This window comes from Arvicanthis niloticus, chromosome X (assembly GCF_011762505.2).
Source record: "Arvicanthis niloticus isolate mArvNil1 chromosome X, mArvNil1.pat.X, whole genome shotgun sequence".
Lineage (NCBI taxonomy): Eukaryota > Metazoa > Chordata > Mammalia > Rodentia > Muridae > Arvicanthis > Arvicanthis niloticus.
The window spans coordinates 64643567-64662323 of NC_047679.1; the positions used below are offsets into that span (position 1 = coordinate 64643567).

General features: G+C 36.5%; 1 pseudogene; it reads left to right on the forward strand.

Moving 5' to 3' along the window:
- Nucleotides 1-314: 314 nt before the first annotated feature.
- LOC117694998 (replication factor C subunit 4 pseudogene) lies at nt 315-1397 on the forward strand (annotated as a pseudogene).
- Nucleotides 1398-18757: the final 17360 nt, after the last annotated feature.

Below are 18757 nucleotides of genomic sequence, written 5' to 3' on the forward strand. Positions count from 1 at the left end.
AAAAGAAAAAAGAATTAATATAACTGATAAGTAATTGTGTTTAATTATAGAGATTTTAAAATCATTACAAAAGCTCATAGAATAGTAATAATGAATGATTAAATAATAAAGCATCAATATTTCCTAGTATAAAAATTTAATAATAGAAATAGTATATTCAAGTGTAATCTAGGAAAAACACAGAACAAATGTTGGGGAAGAGTTGTAGGTGGAGGTTGGGATAAAATAAAATCCTAGTAGAGGCAACCAAAGGACAGCAGTGACTGAGAAGAACCAGTACAGTCACTTCTGTCAGCATTCAACCATGATTGACTATGGTTCTTGTCACTGCGGGAAGCAGTAGAGTAACCAAGAAAGTAAAACCAGTTCCTTGGGTCTTCCAAAGTGTGTCCAAATACAAAACTCGTCGAAGTCCATTATTACAGAGAAAATGGCTGAAGTGGATAAAGTGGAAAATGGATGAAGTGGCTTTCCAGGAAGAATTGATAATAGGGCTGAAAAAGTCTTTTGAAGGAGCTGATGTTCCTAATCTTTTGTTCTATAGGCCACCTGGAACTGGCAAAATACCCACCATTTTGGCAGCTGCTCGAGAACTCTGTGGGTCAAACACTTTCAATTAACATGCATCTAATGAACATGGAATACAAGTAGTTTGTGAAAAAAGTAAAAAATTTTGCTCAGTTAACTGTGTCAAGAAGTCGTTCAAATGGAGAGCCATGTCATTCCTTTAAGATTGTAATTTTGGATGAAGTGATTTCTCTGTTATGACATTAGCTGCTCAGGCAGCTTTAAGACTTACCATGGGAAAAGAGTCCAAAAGAAAAAAAAAACAAACCAGATTCTGCCTCATCTGTACCTTTGCCAGTTGAATAATTGAACTCCTCACTTCTAGATGTTCAAATTTTTGCTTCAAGATCCTGTCAGATAAAATTAAGCTAAAGTGACTACTGGGTATTGCTGAGAAGAAAGTGTCAAAATTGGCAATGAGAAGATAGCCAATCTTGTTAAAATATCAGGAGGAGATTTATGGAAAGCAGTAACATTTCTTCAAAGTGCTATTGGCTAGCAAACAGAAAAGGAAGTCATGGAAGATGTGAACATAGACATTGCTAGGGTAATACCAGCTACAACCATTGATAGACTATTCATTGCATGTCACAGTGGTTCTTTTGAAAAACTAGAATCTATGGTAAAGGATCTAATAAATCAAAGACACTCAACTACTCAGCTTGTCAATTAGCTTCATTACATGGTTATAGAAAATACAAAACTCACTGAAGTCCATTATTACAGAGAAACCAGCTGAAATGGATAACTCTTTAGCAGACGATGAAGATGAATACCTGTAGTTGAGCCTTTGTACAGCTGTGACGCAGCTCCTGACTCCAACTTGGTGAAGACACTGAATATCTTCTGTATAAATGACTAAACCAACTTTTTTGGATAACAGAGATGAATGACCAAACCACCTATAAAAATTAATAGTAGAGAGAAAATGTAATTTTTTTCTCTTTTTTTGAAAATGTAATTTTCAAACAAATAAAAAACATTCCTAAGAAAATACAGACTGTGGGGCTGGAGAGACGGCTCAGTAATTAAGGGCACTGGATGCTCTTCCAGAGGACAGAGGTTCAATTCCCAGCACACACATGGCCACTCACAAATGTCTGTAACTCCAGTTCCAAGGAATCTGAAACCTTCATGAAAATGTACATGCAGGCAAAACACCAATGAACACATCAAATAATAAAAAAATCATAAAATATAAAAAATAAAATGCAGAATGTGAGGAAATAGCACATTTTTATTGGATATTATATTTACATCTCAGATTTTATCTCCTTACCCCATTCCCACCACCACCCAGGAACCTTCTATCCCATCCCCCCTGCTTCTATGAGGATGTGCCCCCACCTACCTCCCACTGCCACCGCCCCACCCTCGAATTCCCGCCCACTCTGTGTTCAGCCTTCATGGGACCAAGGATCTCCTCTCCCACCTATGCCCAACAAGGCCATCCTCCCCTACATATACAGCTGGAGTCATGTGCTCCTAGGCTGGTGGTTTAGACCCTGGGGAGCTCTGGTTGTTTGGTATTGCTACTTGCCTCATGGGGCCACAAACCCTTTCTGCTCCTTCAGTCTTCACTCTAATTTCTCGGGAAACCCTTGATCAGATCAGTGGTTATCTGTGAGCATCTGCCTCTGAATGTGTCAGACTCTGGCAGCACATTTTTAAATTGAAAGCTTACATGAACTTGGCCTATTAAGACTCTTACCAAAGATTTGATATGTTGAAGGAAGCATTTGTTGGATATATGTTTCAGTCTTTCTGGGACACTGGAACACTTAAAAATAGACACCTCTAAGAACTCTGGGAAAAAGAAGCGAGATGGATAATGTGATTTAAACATCATAGAAATTAATAGACAGTCCCCAATTTTGATACTCAGCCTTTTTTAGGTTATTATATTTCATGATAGACAGCTTTTTGAGGAGGGAGGGGAGAAATGTGTCCTATAATAAAATGATCAAGCTCACTGGTTACCAGAAACGATCTTGGACAAGTACATATAGACTCTTCCGGGTGCTTTTGTTTAAGCCTCAGTTTGAGCCTATGAAAACTTGAAGAAAACACTAGCAGAGTTTCTAATATCTCTGAGTTACCTTCCTAAAATAACTCTACCTACCTTGAAAGTTCCTGCCAGGGAGAAATGAAGGCTACTAGAAAAATGTACCATTTATTCCAGCTAACTCCCTAGAATAATGACTCACTCTCTCAGTCTCAGTGAGAAGAAAGAATTCTAACTGGTAGATTCCAGCAAGCAGGTCTATGTGGTCTCGGCATACTTTCATGGACTTTCTCCCTGCAGTGTTTACCTTTCCTAACTCAGTGGAGCCCCTGTACACACCCTCATGCCCTCATTTTCATTTCATTCATTCACCCCTGTATGAATGAAAGTTCAGTTCCTGTCACACTTGATCCTTTTCCTTCTACAATAGTTATGCCTGATTAAAATCTGCTTTTGAGCTTTTTCTCTGGTGTCCAGCCTTATCTTTGATATTGCATAGATGTCGAGTTTTCATCTTTTTTCTTATTAAAACTGTCACTTTTCCTTTCCTTGGCATGTCATAAGCAGTTTCATATAATCACAAGAAAAACAGACATTTATGTGGGTTTTACCCTGGGAAATTTGAGTAATATATTTGGGTTTTATCCTCATGTCTCCTTTATTAAGCATAAAGGCAAGAGTGATAATTTTTTTTTTTAAAAGACTTAGAAACCTTGAGCAATGCTTTAGTAAATAGGTTTACTGTTCAAGAACTGGTCCCTACTATACATTAAGGCTTTGATCACTATTTCTGCTGTGGAGTTTATTAACTTGGACGTAGTAGTTCATGTTTGTAATAGCAGTGCTACTGAAATTGACACAAGAGGACTACTGTGAGTTTGGTGCTAACCAGTGCTACATAATCAGTTCTGGGCCAGTCTGGGTTAGAGTGAGAACATGTCTCAAAAGATATATAAGAATTCTATGTATTTTCAAATTATGCTCTTAAAATAAATTCAGTAAAGTGACCCCAAGGCTAATTTGACCTAATTATATTTTATTTGTTCTTTGAAATTGTTCATCTCTAACATTGTAGACATGCATGTGTTTTAATTTTTTTTATTTTTAGAATGACAGGCATGCATGAGTTCTGTATTTACATTATTTTCACTGTTTCCTCTCTTCTTCCAACTTCTCCCATGTCCTCCTAGTCCCTCTGATTCATGTCTTCTTTTTTAGTTATTATTATTACATATATATGTATGTATGTATATATAGATAGCTTTTTAGTTCATTTAGTGTTGTTTATATGCATATGTGTTTAAGTCTGACTGCTTGGGATTGGATAAGCTATTATCGAGGTTGTCACTATCTCCCAAAAAGAAGCCTATCTATATTTCCATAATTATGTTATTAGAATAAAGTCTGTAAGTAGGGTAGATGTTAATTTTACTTTAAAAATATTTTATTCATTACTCAGAATTTTACAGAGTTGTACATTTTAATAAGAAAGAGAAGCACAGATTTTATTTTTTGACAATAAACTAATTGATTTAGGCATTAATCTGCCAAGCATAAATACCACTGATAATTTCCATTTGTTGGAAGCATGTCATATAAAATATATATTTCTCAGGTGTTTTTATAAACTTAGAAGAAAAGTGGAGACAGCTGAATGAGGTATGAGTTTGTGTCGATGTAAAAAGGAAAACATAAACAGTAATTAATGCTCATTACATGAGTTGACTAAAAATAATGGCTCAAAATAAAAGTTGAGTTTGAAGGTTACAGGAGGGGAAGCATCTTGCATAAATACTAGTCATTATTTTTTTTTATCATTGTTACCTAAGTAGCTACCAGGAACAAACCATTGAATTAAATATTTCATGGATTTCACTTAATGAGAGAAGGAATGAATGACTACCTATTATTTTTTCTCATCACGGCACTTTCTGTTTCCAGGTTCTGCCGAAAGAATTCAATTCTAAAGATAGTATTTATCTACCTTTTCCTTTTTTTCTCGTACCTTATCTCTACCATGGTTTTTATTAGTTTCTAGAAATCACTGCACAGGCAATTATTTTGAAGGAGGTCAAAGGCTCATTTGATTCATTTCTGTTCTGACACACAGATTAAAGGTACAAATGTAATCAAATGTTGTGCTTAGTCAGAAAGAGCTTGAAAAAAATCTATTCTGAAAAATAAAATCCAACCTCACAGATGGGTGAAAGATTTTTTTTTAATTAGTGTTTCTGTTTGGTTTGAAAAATGAAGCTGACTGAAAGCTATTTTTGAATAACCTTCTTTTGCCATGCCATGGGTGAGTAGAATGGTTCCCGACAAGTGTACTGAAAAATCACAAGCTGAGAATGATCTTTGACTCAGATACTATTGAACAAAACAACTGCTGAGGCATTATCCCCTTTTCCTAAATTTTTGTAAGAAGACACAGTATGTCTTCAATGTTCTCAATAACTTCTATAGGACAGAATATCCAGTTTCAAGACTGTGATATTTTTATTAATCAAAATATTAACAACACATACCTTGTACACTGAATAGCAAATAGATCTTTTAGAATGCAACTAGAAGAAACACTAAGCTTCAAGGTTTAAAATGACCAAACACTTCTGTAGAAATTTGTTTCTGAATACTTCGTGCTACTACAGCAGAGAAAATTTCCAGACAAAACTCTAGCAAGTAGATGCTAGTGTACCACACCCAAGCTTGTTCTCAGCCAGTTTCCCCACCCCCAAGGTTCCTGCTAACAGATACATGTCAGACATTTATCTCACATAGATACAAACATCACCATGTGTTTCATAAAAGGTCATGCCAAGAGACTCTTTTTAAATATTATCAGATCTCAGACCTCAGCAAAGAAGCCTTATGAAAGTGGAGCATTAGAAGGGAGGAGACAACGCTGTGTAGAATTTAACTGGCACAGTCATCCCTCAAACATTCATGCTTATGGTAGAAATATTGTGCAGATTACAAAAATGAGGATAACCAATGTTTATCTGTATTGTTGGAAAGCTTGGAATATGACAGTTATCAGAAACTGGTAAGTTAAACATAGTTCATTGGATTTAAGAACCCTACATTCAAGATTATTAGGAACTGAATTCAGGGAGGCCTGGGTAATATGTGGGGTATTACATGCATGGGCCTAATGTATAGTGTTGAAAGAATTAAGACATTGTGGTTTGGGTTTTCACTGATGATTGTCTAGGGGCATAAAACACTCCCATTAACTATGCAGCTTTGAATAATTTTCTTATAACATATATTTGTATGTTGGCAACATTAGTTTTTATAGTGTTTATGGTACATTTATACTGTAGTATATTCTTATAGGATCCAACACCCTATTCTGGCTATGTTCATGTTTCACTGGAAATCTTTTGCACGTGAGTTAAATATAAAATAACAAGATATTATTCTGATACAGCATATTATATACTACTTCAGAATTTGAATAGGAGAATAAAAAATAGAGAGATGGAAAATGCACACTGAAGATATCCCCCTTCCCAGTTTTTCTTAAAAAGTTGCCTCCATTGTACTTGGATCTATTATTTGTATATGAAAATACCTAATACTTTAATTACAATTACTTTTATTCAAAATTCCATAAATAATAAATAGATTATATTTATAAATAAATAAATAAATAAACTTTCTACTCTCAGTCATCAACTAGAGGACATTCATCCTCATTATATTCTTCCCTCCATTTTCTCATGCTTTGCTTTTACATCCCCTGTGTTATTATATTGAATTTTCTTCACAATATTTTGCATGCTTATTTTTTACTTTGGTGGTTTTCCTCTCTCCAAAGTTTTTAAGTCCTATGACATAGATGATTTTAATTTACAATCACATAAAGAACATAATTTGTTTAGCATGTTTACGTGATTAGATGAAATTAGTTTTGTGTTATTTTGAGATGGGCTTTGAGAGATGGCTCAGCAATTCAGAGTTGCTGCTCTTGCAGTGGACCAGAATTTGGTTCCCAGCATCAACATCAGGTTCATAAGTCCAGCTTCAGAGAGAAACCCTCCTTTGTCTTCCATGGGCACCTTCATACATATGCACATATCTGCACATAGAAACACACACACACACACACACACCCCTCACACACACACACACACACACACATACACACTTACTGTTTTAAATGTTTAAAGTGATAGACATTTAAACCCAGACTTGGGAGGCAGAAGCATGTGGATCTCTGTGAATTCAAGGCCTGTCTGGTCTACATTGCTGGTTCCAGTCCAGCTAAAGCTCCACAGTGAGATTCTGCCTCTAGCAAAAGAAGAATGTAGATGACAATAAGTGTAGATACTAAAATAAGCTCTAGAGAATTCTCTCATTTAGAATCTACTTTTATTCAAATAATTTTAATTTTCTTTGAAAGATTTAGCCATTTTCTCCAGTTGTTTGTGTTTTCCTGAATTTCCTTAAGAGACTTATTCATTTCCTCCTTAAGGACCTTAATTATCTCATAAAGTTGGTTTTAAGGTTCTCTCTCTCTCTCTCTCTCTCTCTCCTCTCTCTCTCTCTCTCTGTGTGTGTGTGTGTGTGTGTGTAGTGTATGAGTGTGTGTTTCTGTTGTGTTGGAATATTCTGGAATATTCAGGGATTGCTGTAGTAGGATAGCTGGGTTCGGGTGGTGAGATTATGCCTTGGCTATAGATTTTTGTCTTCCAATGCTGGTCTCTAGACATTTGTGTTTGGGGAATTAAAGGACTAGGTACCAATTTCTGATTTTATCTTTTTGGATGGGTGCTTTGTTCCTTGACTTCTGTTTCCTTTCTAGTCTTCAAGTGTGTGCTGCCTGGGGTTCTCCCTGTCTAATCCCTGATAAAGAAGGGGTTCTCTGCCACAGGTGAGGTCTGGGACATGGTGTCTAGGAGTGTCAGGTGGGCAACTGGGTATAGTGTGGGCAGAGGTCAAGAGAATAGGGAATTTGGTGGAATGTCAGTCTACTTGGACTTATCTCAGGCTTCTTGGTTTCTGGGAGAGTATGGAATCCCTGGCCCTGTTGGAAGGCTGGGGCACAGCGAGTAGGGAGAGCATGGGCCTGGAGATAGGGTCAGAAGCACAGGTAAGAGAGTGTGCATGTTTGTAAGGAAGGCAGTGTACCTGGACTTCTCCCCGTCTAAATGGTCCTCTAGTAGAACAGGGAGAATTTTCATTTTCAGTGGCATATATTTTGCCTTTCCTAGTGAGACACAAGACAAAACTTTCAGGAATTCGAGATCAGTATCAAAATTCAAGCCATACACGGAAACGAAGGTGAATATGAAGAGCACAGGGGAGTTAACAAACAGTGTGTTTACCAAGTTCTCATGTGTAGATGTAAGTCTTCAATTTGGAAGAGTTAAAACCAAAAGAATTTTCTGATTGGATTGCTGAGCAAATACAAAATGTTTTCTGTGAAGATGACAGAAATTTGGAGATATGAGTAATGGAAATTATCAATAGATGAGATTAAATACTGATGATTGAAAGCATAAAGAATATAAGAATGTGGATAATTTGTTCACACTTGTAATGGATCTGGATGGCAACAAGGGTCCACTGAGACCAAACCATGCAAAATACTTACCCATATCCTTCTTAACTTCATACACACTATAGATGTCAGAAGAGGTCATTAGATCCTCCGAAACTGGAATAATGGATGGTTGTGAGCTGCCATGTGAGTGCTGAGAATTGAAACCTGGTCCTCTGTAATCTAAGAACAAGTGTTCTTAACAGATGAACCATCTCTCCAGCCCCAAATGACTATATTATTAAAGTATTCTCTCCCTTTCCTAGCTTCAATCAGGCAAACAATAACTTTTCAGCTAAGGATGAAAGTCCACCTCCCTTCTCCTTTTTGGATTTTTCTCTGGCTCCACTTAACCAGGTTTTTTGTGTACTATCAAAAAAAAAAAAAACCTGTGACATATATATGCTTCTCTGGTAAAGGATCAGTGATGCATGATTTATTTGTTAGCCTGTTTGTATGTAATAGGGGAATTGTTTCATACATAGGGAACCTTCTGTAGTAGTTGTTTCTATATAAACTTTGCCAGAGGTCTTTAGTGTTAAGTTATCCTCCTGATATTTTCTCTTTACCTTTCTCTTCCTTCCCAACCACAATTGTACTCTTTCTGATCCTTATAACCCTTTAAACCTATATATCACTATGCTCTATCTCCTTACCTTGAAACCTTCCTCCCATGGCCCCTATTTCCTGACCTCTATGGGTATTCAAATTTCCAAATTTGTATAATGTATAGTTGGTATACAGTGAGAAACGCTTCACTATGATGTTTAATATACTTTGTTTCCATTAAGTGCCCTCTCCTGTGTTCTCTCCACCTTCCACAAACTTGTACCTTTTTAATCCCTAGCATTCCCCTTTCTAATTTCATGTTCCTTGTATTCTGTTATTATATAGGGTATATGCCCAAAAGTGGGACCACTGAAATGAATTTAATAGGCAGCTATAGAAATAAATGACCCAGTTATCAACTGTCTAACTTCCAACAGTTCATTTAATAGTGCCTTACAATGTCCTATTCATTGAAATCAAAATGTGAGAAATAAGTACTAAAATTAAGTAGATTGACTCACTGAATCAGTGTTGATTTATATTATTGTTTTAGAAATAAATAATGATTTACTGAATATTGTGCTACAAAAGCTTGTTGTCTTTAGCATTGATGTTAGTTTGATAAAGATGCAAAAGACAATTTTATCATACATAAAACTAGAGGAGGCAGTTTCACATTTTGAGTATGAACTTAACATGTAAAGGTGCTTGAATGCTTCTTTAATGTAAAACATTATCTTGTGAAAGTGCTAAAAATTACAAGAACTTGTTTGTAATGCTAGAGGTAAATAAAAGTAGGCATTTAATAAAATATTGAAAAAGTGTACATATAAAATACTACATTTGGTTTTGACAATCGAAGACCCAAAAGAGAACCTTGACAGCAATTTATAGAGAAATGATCTAGAAATTTCACTAACCACATAAAATATTTAAAACAACACATTTAAACCAACATTTTGACAAAATTAAACAAGTGGGAAAAAGGTACTGTAATCTAGTAAAATTCTAGCATCTGATTCTGCAAAAAAAGGTTGTTGCAAAGGTACAATGAATGCATGTATGCAGAATACTGAACACTCAGTTAAGCATTTAATAAGTTAGTTCTGATTACTAAAACTCACCTTACTTTGTGTAAAATCATATCTTGAAGAGTATCTTTGTGTGGACAAATCCCTGGGTGTTAGAAATGTCAGAACCAATATGATGATCAGTAGCTACAACATAAGGAATAGAGAAAAACTTGGGGCAGTGACAAAATCAATATAATCACATTCTTTCAAAATATTAAGGAGTAGAAAGGAATAACTATATTTACCTCTTATTAATCCAAGAATTAGTGACAGAAACAGGTGAAAGCAACAAGAAGGGGAAATTAAGTTGTATAATTAATTGTAAGGCAAACTCCCTAACCAAATCTGCAAGATCAAAAAAGAAATACGCAGGAGGAGGCAGGTTTCTTGACAACTTATGTATGTATTCGGGCCTAAGGCTAGTTGATCATGTGGAAGGACTCTGTGTACAAAGTATTCAAACATGGAGTGTTATTTATGCACTTCTTTTTTGTCATGATTCCCATGAGACAAATAATTGAGTAAAAGCTACTATGGGTTATTAACATTTTGATAAAACTTGCTATAAATATCTGAGGACTGTTTCTAAGTCAAACACTATATGTCTTTGAAGAAATGTGCATTCTAAGTTCCATGTAGAGTTTACTTCTCTGAAAATGTATTTTTGTTCTCTACTCCCTGTAGCCTCAATGCTGGTGACTCATAACAAAAATACTTGCCATCCAATTCTATGTTCTGTCATAGACAGCCTGCCTAGTAAATTACAGTGAATTAAATACTTTATTATTGCAATTACAGGGACTATTTTTTCCAACACAGTTACAAAGGTACAGCATCAGGGGATAGAGGAGTCAGGGGCTAAGGCTTTCTTGCTGCTACTGTAGGATACTTCCTGTTGAAATAATGTTTCTTTCTGTTTAATATAAACATTTTTTACAAGTGATGCAAGGATATTCAATGCAAGAAGCAGAATTCCTAGCCTGCTTGGTAAAATTCATTTTTGGGGAAAATGTTTAAATGAAAACAAGATTTTCCTTGTAAAAGCCGGGTTTAACTACGGCATTGGTACAAACTGTATTCACACCCAGTGCTCTAGAGGAGGTACTCTTCTCACTCTGTCAGCAACATTTCCTGCCAAATCCACTAACTGCTTTAACTTGACCTTGAGTGGATTAAACAATATAATCATCCAGGCCACATCTCGCCAGCCTCTGCTAGTCAAGAAAAGCATGCTTGATTCATGATTACATCACAAAAGCAAGTTGCTGTTCTAGAAGAGCAAAGTACTTGGCAGGTGTACTTGTCTAAGACTTCATAGACAACAAAACAAAAAAAAGAAGAAAACACACATTAGAGAATAGCATGCACTGAATGATCAGTACAAGCAACTTAAACATTGCTTTAAAGTGTGCCTTCATAACATAAGCACAGAACAAAGGTGAGACGCTTGTGACAAACTGCAAATTGTATGGAGTCATAAAAAAAATAACTACTTTTCCCCCAAGGAAGGAAAGATTTGGAAGTAGTTTAAATGATAGTACATTTTTTTAAAGGATGAGATATATTAAGTGAAATTATCTTATTGAAATTAGGATAAATATAAATCATTAAAATAAGCTATAAGCAGTTCATATTTTCCTTCTCCTTTCACTTCCATTTATATTCTACCTAGCATGCATGCAAGTAGTGATATAGTGCAATGGACATTCTTCTTACTTGCCAGGAATAAGGTGTCTCTTTTCCTGGTTAAGCGATCACTTACAATTTTTCCAAATAGGTTTTAAATGGGAAGTACATTCACACACATTTACCAGTATTTGTGACATCAGAATTTTCAAGAACCATCCCTGGGATAGACTATCCATTTAGATCTTAAGGGCAGAATTTGCTAAACGAATGCCTTAACACTGTTCTACATCATCTCCTGAGAGAAGGATGAATGATATCATGGTCTTGTTTAAGGAGTAACATTGGGATTATTTAACAGTTCTCTTTTATTAGGGGTGGCATGACTAGTATAACTTGCTTTTTTGAGAAAATCTTAAGCATACAGAAAGGAGCATAATCAGGTATAGTTACTCATCTGGAAGCACAATGTTTTTTTGGGTTGTATTTTTGTTTGTTTTTAATTTTATTTAATTTTTATTACACCCCAGGTTTTATCCCCTCCCAGTCCACCCTCAGGACTGTTCGCCATCCCATACCTCCTCTCCATACCCTGTCTCCATGAGGATGTCCCCACTCCCCCACCCCACCCCCACCCCACGAGACCTCTAACTCCCTGGGGCCTTCAGTCTCTTGACAGTTAGGTGCATCTTCTCTGACTGAATCCAGACCTAGCAGTCCTCTGCTGTATATGTGTTGGAGGCCTCATATTAGCTGGTGTAATACTACCTGGTTGGTGATCCAGTGTCTGAGAGATCCCTTGAGGGTTAGTTGAGACTGCTGATCCTCCTACAGGGTCGCCCTTCTCCTCAGCTTCTTCCTGCTTTTTCCTAATTCAGCCACAGGGTTCAGCAGCTTCTGTCCATTGATTGGGTGCAAATGTCTCATTCTGACTCTTTTAGCTGCTTGTTGGGTCTTTCAGAGGGCAATCATGACAGGTCCCTTCTTGTGAGTGCTCTATAGCATCAATAATAGCGTCAGGCCGTGGGACCTCCCCTTGAGCAGGATCCCATTTTGGGCCTGTCGCTGGACCTCCGTTTCCTCAGATTCCTCTCCATTTTCACTTCTGCAGTTCTTTCAGACAGGTACAATCATGGGTCAGAGTTTTGACTGTGGGATGGTAACCCCATCCCTCACTTGATACAATGTCTTCCTGCTAGAGGTGTGCTCTACAAGTTCCCTCTTCTCACTGTAGGGCATTTCATCTAAGGTCCTACCCTTTGAGTCCTGAGAGTTTCTCAACTCCCAGGCCTCTGGTGCATTTTGGAGGGTCCCCCTACCTCTTACCTCTCTGTTGTCATTCTTTCTGCTGGCCCTCGGGCCTCGGTCCTTTTACTGCACTGAATACCAGATCATGTTTCCTTCTTACCCGACCCCCCTCCCCTTTTCCACCCAGTTCCCTCCCTCCCTCCTCCCTTGTGATTGCTTTCTTCTCCCTCCCAAATGGGACTGAGGTATCCTCACTTGGGCCATTCAACTTGTTGATCTTTTGAGTTCTGTGGACTGTATTTTGGGTATTCTGTACATTTTTTGACTAATATCCACTTATTAGTGAGTACATACCATGCATGTCCTCTTGGGTCTGAGTTATATCACTCAGGATGATATTTTCTAGTTCTGTCCACCTGCCTGCAAAACTCAGGATATCCTTGTTCTTAATAGATGAATAGTATTATATTGTGTAAATGAACTACATTTTCTGTATCCATTCTTATGTCCTTGGTACATCTGGATTGTTTCCACCTTCTGTCTATCACAAACAAGGCTGCTATGAAACATAGTGGAACACATGCCCCAGTGGCCTGGTGGGGTATCTTTTGGGTATATGCCCAGGAGTGGTATAGCTGGATCCTCAGGTCCAATTTTCTGAGGAGCCGCCAGAACTGATTTCCAGAGTGGTTGTACCAGCTTGCAATCTTACCAACAATGGAGGAGTGTTCCTCTTTCTCCACATCCTCACCAGCATCTACTACCACCTGAATTTTTGATCTTAGGCATTCTAATTGGTGTAAAGGTGGAATCTCAGGGTCATTTTAATTTGCATCTCTCTGATCACTAATGACTTTGAACATTTCTTTAGGTGCTTCTCAGGAAAAGCCAATGTTTTAAAAGGTTGTAAGATTTCAATAAGATCATTCAGTGTGCATTCTTCTGCAATGGCAACTGTAAGATTAGTTGAAGACTTTTCAAATGATGCCTGATGAGGTTTTCAAAACAGACTTTGATTTAAAACATCAAAGAAATGAGAATACTGTGTGAACTTTCATAATTGATTTCTTTAAATACATGAAAGCACTTTAAAATGAGTCATAAATAAATACTTAACAAATATAATAAAGATGTAACTTAATCTCACCAGAAACCAGAGGTAAGAAATGAACCAAATAGATATTGCTTCTAGTTTAAAAACTTAATAAAATGTATAAGAATATGCAAAAGTGTCACAGTAGTGAGGAAGGTTGACTGTGAAGGTTTTATCTGGTTATCATATTAAGAATTGTCTTAAGATAGAAGTCACAAGTTACATAAGAGATTTCCAGTAGGGATAGACAGCAGCCAAAAGAAAACGTATATGTGTAACATGTTTATGAAGTTGGAATATGTGTAGGCCTTACAGTGTTATAGCTTTGGAGGTGGGAGCTTACCTCACTGGAACTAAGAGACATTCATAAGTGACTTGGATCCAGAATGAACAGTCTTATGGAAAGAAAACATTTGATGGTGGTGAATGAATCAGTATGTAGGCTGACTGATGGATGAAAGGAAGGAAAATGCCTAACAGAAAACTACCTTGAAATTAAAGAAACAGAAATATCTGTCAGGTGAACTATGATTACAGCAAAAGGAAGGAAAAGAGAAAACTAAAATATTTAGATATTTTTAAAGCATTATTTCTGAACTGATTCAGGGATTTTATGTTTGCTGTTGTTGTTGTTGCTGCTGCTGCTGCTGTTGCTGTTGTTATTGTTGTTGGTTTTCTGTGTCATGGGCATCCAGTTATACTCTGGATTGGGCTGATACTAATTGTATATAGTCCTAGCTGGTCTCATAGTTATGATAACACCCCAGTCTCAGCTTCCCAAGTTCTGTGACTCTAGCAGTGTTTCAAGTCAGAATATACTATTATTTATTGTGTTTGTTAATTGTACTCCACCCTCAACAAAGCTATGTCCTGAGCAATGTGTCTCTTATACATTCTGTCCTCTATTTGACCTCTTTGAAAAATGCCTGGTACAAAGCTGAACTGTGTGCAAAATGGCAGAGTAGATAACTGTATTGTATGAGCAACAGCATTCGCTAGAATAAAGGACAGAGACAGGTACCATGCTTAATTCGAGGGTGGCGAGATGGGAGTGGGTGGGGGGGGCACATCCTCATAGAAGCAGGAGGGAGGGGGATAGGATAGGGGGCTTCTGGGTAGAGGAAAAGGGGATAACATCTGAAGTGTAAATAAAATATCCAATAAAAATTAATTTAACAAACAAACAAACAAGAGTGGACTGTGGAAGCCTAACTGCTTCAGTCTTCTTTTTGCTTCTGCTTCTGCTCTGAAAGCCTGCATGAAGCTTGAGATCCTGATTATTCGAAAGCACCCTTGGCAGATCTTTGAAAACCTGTAAAATTCTCAGCTATAGTTTGACAAACTCTCTTGATGCTCAATAATACCAGCAAAACAGGTAAGAAATCACTGGGGAAATATTTACAAATATTGGAAAACAGTAGCAAAGAAATATCTGAGTTTCTATTTATTTAAATATAGAATTTTCTGAAAGAATTACAGCTACAAAACAATATTCTTCAAACATCAAATAATCCTTTTAAAGAATTTCTTTAATCCTACCACTAGAACAATTTAACCTTTACAAAATATCTGCCCTGAGCAATATATCCACAGTTTTACCCTCCTTTAATCTGAACTCACTTTGCAATAAAAAAGAAATCTCTAGAGTTAATATTGTTCATATTTTCAGACATCCAAAGCAGTTTTCCATTTTGGTTTACATTCCTTTATCTCCTAAGTTCTGCCTAAGGCTTTAAAATCTTGTCACTGAAAATAACAACGAGAGATCAAGTCACAGTTTCTGTATTATGATTGGGCAAGAAGCCAGTATTGTACTGCAGTTTCTCAAGCCTCTGATCTTAATATGTACCCCAGCTATCCAATCCTCTAAGACTTAACGGTGGTGCATACAGTGTGACAGTAGTTCAGAATCCTATAGCAAAAGATCAAGGAATCACATTGGCTTTTGTTTGTTTACTCTGTGTTGGACTTTATTTAAAGTGTCAGTTACATGTGCTAGTGATGTATTTTCTTATTCCCACCTTTGTCCTCACTATGACATGTAGGAGAATAGAGGGTCAAAGTAAAGGAGCAAATTTGTTTCCCATAGGAAACTAGTTAGCTAAGTTTCAGTTGAAGTCACTCTTAAATCTGTGGAACAGTGCTTAAAGTAAGCATGTTCTATCTAATTGGTGTAGTTCCCAACCTCTTGCTCAAGCTGGGCTGTGCTACTTCTGCTTTTTTTTTTTCCTCCATGATCTCATGTTCTGCACTGAATGAGTGACAAGCTTTATTGTTCCTTCTTCTCATGCTAGCTTATTGTGAATCTAGATAATTGCAATAAGATTCTGAGAGCTACCTGGTAGCTAATTATTTTCTTTAGCCCCAGTGACAGTGAAACAGGACAGGCAAAGAACAAACTGAAAACAAGACAGTTCTTTGAAATGGCAATGCATTTTCCTCGTAGAGATTTCATTTCTAGAAATCTACCATCCCAGTATCTTTGGGAGACATTGCAATTATCCCATCTTGTCTCAACTAAATCTCCATTCACATTAGATTTTTATTAGCATTCTAGAAATTAAAACTTCTACATGGAAAACTGTTTGTATAGTGGGGGCAATATAGGAATGTTCTATTATTCATTATTTAATAAGATAACATCCAAATTGAAAATCATACAGAGACAAGTATATCTAAATATCCCTTAATTGTTATTACCTAATTATTTTAAAATAAGCTATTAAAAATACATTTTAACATTTTATTTTAATTATATAAACAACATCTTCCCATAATAAAATATTGAGCTATTAAAACACGTTCCCTTTGTTTATTTATCTCTCCATCTTCTTCTGTGAGTCAGTGAGTGTTTGTTGGAATTTAGAAGCCATTTTTAATGATGGAATTCTATTGTGCATACAATTTTGTGGTTTGTTTTTAAAATGACACATACATTTTCTCTTGGAAATACGTATGTCTCTAGTATTATTGTAGAAATTAGCTTGGTTTTATTTAACCAGCCCTGCATTATTGGAGAGTTAGGTCATCCACCTATTTTTCTCATTATAAATCATTTTTTTAGAGAAGAGGGATGCTAGTGGGGGTGAGGTGGAGATGGGTGGGAGGAGAAGCACCTTTTCAGGGGTAGGGTCATGGGGTAAAGAACTTGGAGAGAGGGTACCTGGAAGGGGGCAAATCTTTGGAATGTAAAATTAATAAAACCATTGGATAAAAAGATTTAAAATATATAATAAAAAGAATATTATTGAAACCTCCATGCATACATTTATTAACCTCACTATATCAAAAATTTATAATCCTATAAAAGTACATGTAAAATATATTTAATATTTTGGGATGCTGATAATGTAGTATCACCAATACTCAGCTTTGCTGTTATATTATGGAAAGCAGCCATAGACAATATATAAGTTGATTAATGTGGCTGTGGCCCAGTAAAATTTTTCTCCAAATAGAAAGTGTGGAAAACAGCCTGTGGATATGTGATGATCCTGCCCAATAATCGTTTCCCATAAGACAAACTGGTGGCATACATATTTAAGGCTTTTAATACATATTAATCTATAGAACTTCAAAACAGTGGTATTAATTTACAGTATTTTCTATTCTTGGATGTGCATTTTACAGATTGTGATATATGTTTAAAGTATAATGCTTTGTTAATTTTTAAAGAACTTTATGTCATACTTTGATAACAGTTCATATTTAACTCACTATTCCCCAGTATCCAGCCTCCTCACTTACTCTTCCACTTCATGTCTGTTTTGGTTTAAATATCCTGCATCAGACATCTTAGCCCTCTTACTCTATGGTTTTTCCACCACCATTTCCACCACCTTTCCTGAGCTTCACTAGTAGTGGTTGTGTTGTGGATGCATCAACTGGAGCTAGGCACCCCCACAGTCCATTGTTCTCTGCATTTGATCCATTGTGACTTTCTGCAATAGTTTTATTTGCCACAAAGACGTTTCTTTGGTGAAGATTGACAGCCCCTCTTATCTGTGGGTATAAAGATAAGTGAGAAATTATACTGGTTTAAACTAAGGTCAAGAGAAAAAAATCATTGGGCTAGAAAGATGGCTCAGTTGAGAGCACTTGCTACTCTTTCAGAGAAATAAAGTTTGTTTCCCAACATTGCATAGTGGACTCATAACCATCTGTAACTCAAGTTCCATAGCAACTGATGCCCTTTTCTGAAATCTATTGTCACCAGGCACACAGGTTGTCCATTTATGTACATGCAGGCAAAATACTCATACATGAAAATTAAATCTAAAGAAAAAAAAAAACAAAACAAAAAGGAAACAATTGAGAGCAAATTCTAGAAAAGATGTGGGAAAGGGATAACCCTCATTCACTACTCTGGGGACTACAAACTGGTACAGCTTTTTAAGGAAATCAGTCTTGAAAATTTAAAAATAAATTCACCATGTTATACACTTTTAAAAAAGTGCTTCAGGTAATCTGTCAATGATCAGACTACTGTGAGTTTTAATGGACAATAAAAATGAGAGGGGAAGAGATTCCCCCAACTTCAAAAATTTGTATTGGGTAAACTCTGAGCTCATAGACTTTCCAACACTTTTCGGTATGAATAGTCACAATGATCAATATATGTGTGTGGTAAGTGCATCATTATTTTCCACAGGAGAAAAATATCAGTAGTATCTGTGGCATTCACTAGGCCCACAGAAACATCTTAAGTAGCCAATTAGCATTGCCCTTCTGAGGCTGGCAAGTGATGTTAAAGAATTTAGGGGAATGTCAGGTGTATGGGTATGGTAAATGCAACATGTCCTTCCTACCAACCTACACACCACCACACACACACACACACACACACTCACACAATCCCCTACAGACATACAAAAGCTGACAGTACAAGGAATGAGACTGTTCTCTGCCCTGGGGATTTAAGACCCATAGAAAGCAAGTTGTACATAGCTGACTACATATCAACCAATATTTTTCACTGAGTTTAAAAACTGTTGTTATGTTTAATTTCACATTCATTTAATTGTCTTTTCAGCGTAATAACTTTATGTTTT